Source organism: Beta vulgaris, chromosome 3 (assembly GCF_026745355.1).
Source record: "Beta vulgaris subsp. vulgaris cultivar EL10 chromosome 3, EL10.2, whole genome shotgun sequence".
Lineage (NCBI taxonomy): Eukaryota > Viridiplantae > Streptophyta > Magnoliopsida > Caryophyllales > Amaranthaceae > Beta > Beta vulgaris.
The window spans coordinates 52,978,203-52,984,468 of record NC_079204.1 but is presented as its reverse complement, the minus strand read 5'-3'; the positions used below and the strand labels follow the sequence as shown (position 1 = coordinate 52,984,468).

General features: G+C 41.7%; 1 non-coding gene across 1 annotated transcript; it reads right to left on the bottom strand.

Moving 5' to 3' along the window:
• Positions 1–1,617: 1,617 nt before the first annotated feature.
• On the bottom strand, positions 1,618–1,724 carry LOC125496227 (small nucleolar RNA R71). The gene has a single exon (XR_007272924.1). It is a non-coding gene; the product is annotated as a small nucleolar RNA R71 (small nucleolar RNA).
• Between the last annotated feature and the right edge of the window lie 4,542 nt (positions 1,725–6,266).

The following is a 6,266-nucleotide window of genomic DNA, read 5'->3' as shown; positions in this document are numbered from 1 at the left end:
TTTGGCCCGATCGGGCGGCTGGCGTGACGCGAGATTTTAATGATTGCGGGCCCTTTTTTCGAGATTTTCTTCTATTGTTTTAGGGCTTGTATAAATAGAGAAATTAGAATTATTAACTGGGAGCTAGTTTTTGTTATTAGTTTTTCTCTCTAGAATATTGGAAGAACCTTAATTCATTGCTTTGTGATTTCAATTCAAGATCAAACCTTTTGCTTATTCATAGTTCAATATAATTCGGTAATCTTTCTTCTTTACTTCTTTGTTATTTCTTCCATTGTTAAATATATTGTTTTCTTAGTTATTTGCCATGTTTCCAAGTATGAGTTTTTATATGATTCTTGTTATTGATTTCATGATTATGAGTGAGTAGTTCTATATCTAGAATTGTGGAGATCTATGTATACAATAAGGGATTGATAGATTAGTTTGATTATCTGGTATTTCAATTGTTTCCTTTGATTGTTTCTTCATGCTAGGATTATAAGTTAGGCCTGATTTATATTTCTACTTCGCAATACTGAATCTACTTCGAGAGGAGAGATACCGTATAGGCTTTCAATTATTAGGCAAAGTGACCCTTGACTATGCGAGAGCGGCTGGGTGATCTTTGAGGGAGGTAATGTTCGAGAGAAATTACTGTGCCCTAGACAATTGACTTACTAGGTGGTTATCGTTTATCCTTGATTTCCCGAATTGTATGCATAGTGATCCATGATTCTAGTACTTTACTGATATATTTACACCTTCTTATTTAATTCTGTTACCTGTTTAGCTTAGTAACACAACCATTCATCTGATTTTGTTAGTATAATATTAAGTTCAGATACAATAGTACAACTTCTCCCTGTGGATTCGATCCTGACTTCCCTGACTACTAGTTAGTGGACCTTAGGTTATTTTTGATTAGGTGATGCGACTTTAGCCTGTCAAATTTTGGCGCCGTTGCCGGGGAGACGGTTTATTTTATTTTGTCTGAATTAAATATTAAACTAACCTCTACTCTGAAGAACACCTGTTCTTTGGAGCATCTCACGTTTGTTTTAGTGTTTTTGGTGTATGAGCAGGAAATTGAAATCTCCAAATCTCATCCCGTTCGATCCAGAGATTGAAAAGACCGCTCGTAGACTCAGAAAGAAAACTAAGCAAGCTAAGCTGTCTGCAGGGACACCCTCCCAAAAGACACCATCTCCACCACCTTCCCCACATCAAGAAAACCCCACCTCACCTATTACTGTCAACATGGGTGAGAATGTTACTCGAACCTTTAGAGATTATGCGCAACCATCTCCTGATAACGTGCCTACTGGGGTACGGATGCCCACTATTGCTGCTACAAATTTTGAGATCAAGTCTCATGTTTTGAATATGGTTCAGAACAATCAGTTCGCTGGGTTACCATCTGAAGACCCAAATCAGCATCTGCAGAGATTTTTACAGTGTTGTGCTACTCAGAAGCAAGCTGGTGTTACTCCTGATGAGATGAAGCTCCTTCTATTTGGTTTCTCTCTGCGCGATAAAGCTTTGTTCTGGTATAACAAGCTGCCTTCCACCATCACCACCTGGCCAGAACTTTCCAAGATTTTCCTCATCAAGTGGTACCCTTACCAGAAAACTGCAGATATGAGACATGCCATAGTTACTTTCACCCAAGATCCTGGTGAATCTCTATATGAAGCTTGGGAGCGGTTCAAGGATCTGCAGCGTCTATGTCCTCATCATGGGTTGGACCAGTGGTACTTGTGTCAGATTTTCTACACTAGAGTTGATGCAGATACACGACGGGTAATTGATGGAGCATCTGGTGGGTTCTTCATGGATAAAGCAATTGAGGAAGGGTATGAACTTTTGGAGAAGCTAGCATCTAATCAAGCCTCTACCATTCGTTCCTCTTTGAAAAAAGGTGGTAAACATGATGTTGAAGCCATTTCTCTACTGTCTGGGCAACTAGCTACTCTAACTCAGAAAATTGACTCCCTGAAGTTAGGTAATGATTCCTCCCATATGAGTGTTAATGCGATGGCTAGTGCTTCTAACTATAATGTGCATGTATGTGATGCTTGTGGAATATCTGGGCACAACTCTCAAGAGTGTCCTGCGCTGGGAAATAACTGTGAGGCTGTCAATGCTTTCCAATCACAACCTAGGAACCAATTCAACCCCTATTCTAACACCTACAATCCTGGGTTAAGACAACATCCCAACCTCTCATATAGGAGTACTAATGTGTTGAACCCTCAACCCCAACAACCATATCCACCTCAACAACAGGGTCAACAATACCAACCTTCACAACAAGCTCCACCTGGTTTTCAGAGAAATCAACCCCTCCACAGCCTGCTCCTCCTGCTGACCCAGCCATGACAGAGTTGAAGAATATGATGTTCCAGATGCAGAAGGGGTTCAATGCTTTTCAAGCTGACACAAAAGCTCAACTGGAAAATTTGGGCACGCATAACAAGATGTTGGAAACTCAACTAGCTCAGTTGGCTAGTTCTTCTGCTAGTAGGCCACCTGGGGCCTTACCTTCCAATCGATGCAACCAAGGGACACTGCCAACGCCATCACTCTTAGGAGTGGACACATTATGATGGTCCCCCAATGCCTAAGGATGGTCCGGTTGAGTCAGAAAAAAATGCAGACATAACTGAAACTTCGTCAGCTCCTGAGGCTACCACCAACACAAATGCAGAGAAGCAGACATACCTGAAAACAGTCCCTCACCACTCCTGCGATCAAGGTTCCCTTTCCCACTCGTCTATCAAGGAATAAGCTGGATCACCAACTTGGTAAGTTTATGGAGGTAGTGAAAAATCTTCAGGTAACTGTTCCATTTACTGAACTCATTACTCAAGTACCTGCATATGCTAAATTTTTGAAGGAAATTTTGACTAGGAAAAGAGCTTTTAATGCAGTAGAAACTGTTGCCTTTACTGAAGAATGTAGTGCTCTTTTACAAAATCAATCCCCCCCTAAATTGAAAGATCCGGGGAGTTTCTCCATCCCTTGTAATATTGGCACCATATTTATTGACAAAGCCTTATGTGATCTAGGTGCTAGTGTTAGTGTCATGCCCTTGACTGTTTGTAAAAAGCTTGACATGGGAGATTTAAAATGTACCAACATTACTCTTCAAATGGCTGACCGTTCTGTTAAATACCCCCTAGGTATCTTAGAGGACGTTCCTGTGAGGGTAGGTAAATTTTACATTCCTGTGGATTTTGTTGTGCTTGACATGGAAGAGGATACTCAAATCCCAATCATTTTAGGGAGACCATTCCTTCATACTGCTGGAGCTGTCATAGATGTAAAAAATGGGAAATTAACTTTGACTGTGGGGGATGATAAGGTAACTTTTAGTTTGACCAATGCTTTGAAAAGTCCCATGCTAGAGGAAGCCTGTTACAGAATAGATGTCATTGATGTGCTGGTTAATGATGACATGCCTCAATCCCTTATGCGGGATCCACTGGAGGCTTTGCTTTGTTTTACTTCTTCCACAGGTGATGATATTATCCGGACTACTGAAGCGGATGCTTGGGAAGCAGCTTTTACCTGTGTCGAGCTTGATGGTACTACCACTCATGAGGATGAACGGTTAGTATGTGCTACTCCACCGGTAGAGGTAAAGAAACCTGAACTGAAACCCCTTCCCCCTTCTCTGCGGTATGCTTTTCTGGATGATTCTGAAAATTGCCCTGTGATTGTTAGTGCTGCATTAAATGATGGTCAAATGTCTCAACTTTTATCTGTTTTGCGACAACATAAAAAGGCAATTGGATATAACATTGATGATTTGAAAGGCATAAGCCCTGACTTTTGCATGCATAAAATCCATCTTGAGGATGATCATCGTCCTAGTATACAAGGTCAGCGTCGTTTGAACCCGAATATGCAGGAAGTTGTCAAAAAGGAGGTTATGAAATTGCTTGATGCTGGGATTATCTATCCTATTTCTGATTCTAAGTGGGTGAGTCCAGTTCAAGTGGTTCCTAAAAAGGGTGGTACTACTGTAGTTAAAAATGAGAAAAATGAATTAATTGCTACAAGAGTAGTTACTGGGTGGCGTATGTGCATTGACTATAGGAAATTAAATGTTGCCACCAAGAAAGATCATTTTCCCCTTCCCTTCATTGATCAGATGTTGGAACGTCTAGCTTGTCATTCTCATTTCTGTTATCTAGATGGCTATTCTGGTTTTTCCAAATCCCTATCCACCCAGATGACCAGGAGAAGACCACCTTTACATGTCCTTATGGTACCTTTGCCTATAGAAGGATGCCCTTTGGCCTATGTAATGCCCCTGCTACTTTCCAACGTTGTATGATGGCCATATTTTCTGAATTTATTGAGTCCATCATGGAAGTATTTATGGATGACTTTAGTGTGTATGGCATTATTTTGATGCATGTTTGCTGAATTTGACTAAAGTACTGAAAGATGTGAGGATGTCCACCTTGTCTTGAACTGGGAGAAGTGCCACTTCATGGTTACTGAAGGAGTGGTACTTGGTCATATTATTTCTGAACGAGGCATCCAGGTGGACAAAGCAAAAATTCAAGTGATTGAGCAATTACCCCCTCCTGTGAATGTTAAGGGTGTTAGAGGTTTTCTTGGTCATGCGGGATTTTATCGCCGCTTTATCAAGGACTTCTCTAAAATTGCTAAACCACTTACTCAGTTGCTCCTCAAGGATGCCCCGTTCCTGTTTACTGATGAGTGTCTAGTGTCTTTTAACAGGATTAAGCAAGCTTTGATTACTGCTCCTATCATCCGATCTCCAGATTGGACCCTCCCTTTGAGATTATGTGTGATGCCAGTGATTATGCTGTGGGCGCTGTCCTTGGTCAGAGAAAAGACAACATCCTCCATGCCATCTACTATGCTAGCAAGACACTCGATGAAGCTCAAGTCAATTATGCCACTACAGAGAAAGAGCTGCTAGCTGTGGTCTATGCCTTGGACAAGTTCAGGACCTATCTGCTCGGGTCTAAAGTCATTGTCTACACTGATCATGCTGCATTGAAGTACCTTCTCGCCAAAAAGGAGGCCAAGCCTCGACTCATTCGGTGGATTTTGCTGCTCCAAGAGTTTGACTTGGAGATCAGAGATAAAAAGGGTGCAGAAAATGTAGTAGCTGACCATTTGTCCCGATTGCAATATGCAGATATGGAAGAAGGTCTTCCCATTGACGACTCCTTTCCTGATGATAAGCTCCTGGCAGTCACTTCTGTTACCCCGTGGTATGCGGACTTCGCCAACTTTTGTGTGAGTGGACAAACCCCTCCAGAGCTGAGCTACCACAGAGGAAGAAATTTCTCCATGATGCCAAACAATTCTTCTGGGATGACCCTCTGCTTTACAAGCTCTGTGCTGACACTATATACAGGCGATGTATCCCAGAGTGGGAGGTGCATGACATTCTGAAGCACTCTCACTCCCTTCCATGTGGAGGCCATGCTGGGCCTTCCAAAACGTAGCAAAGGTACTTCAATCTGGTTTTTATTGGCCAACACTTTTTCATGATGCTAGTATGTTTGTTAAGTCTTGTGATGCATGCCAACGAACAGGAAATATTTCCCGTAGACATGAGATGCCCCAAACACCATCCTAGAAGTTGAACTATTTGATGTGTGGGGTATTGATTTTATGGGTCCTTTTCCCTCTTCCTCAGGCAACAATTTCATACTTGTTGCTGTTGACTATGTCTCTAAGTGGGTAGAAGCTATTGCATCACCGACCAATGACTCTAAGGTTGTCATGAAAATGTTCAAAAAGATTATCTTTCCACGGTTTGGGGTACCAAGAGTTGTCATTAGTGATGGGGGATCCCACTTTCACAAAAGAACCTTTGAAGCCCTACTCAAAAAGTATGGTGTCTACCATAGGACTGGCCTAGCATACCACCCTCAGACAAGTGGGCAAGTAGAAGTGTCTAACGGGAAATAAATCTATTTTGGAGAAAGTGGTAGCTAAATCGAGAAAAGATTGGAGTGATAAGTTAGATGACACCTTATGGGCTTATAGAACTGCTTTTAAGACCCCTATTGGTACCACCCCTTATCGCCTAGTCTATGGAAAAGCATGCCACCTACCTGTCGAATTAGAGTATAAGGCTTTTTGGGCGGTTAAAGAGTTGAACCTTGATGCAAATTGCCGGAGAGAAACGTTTACTGCAGATTAATGAGCTTGATGAACTTAGACTAAATGCTTATGATAGTTCGCGGCTCTACAAAGAGCGCACTAAGAGATGGCATGATAAGAAAATT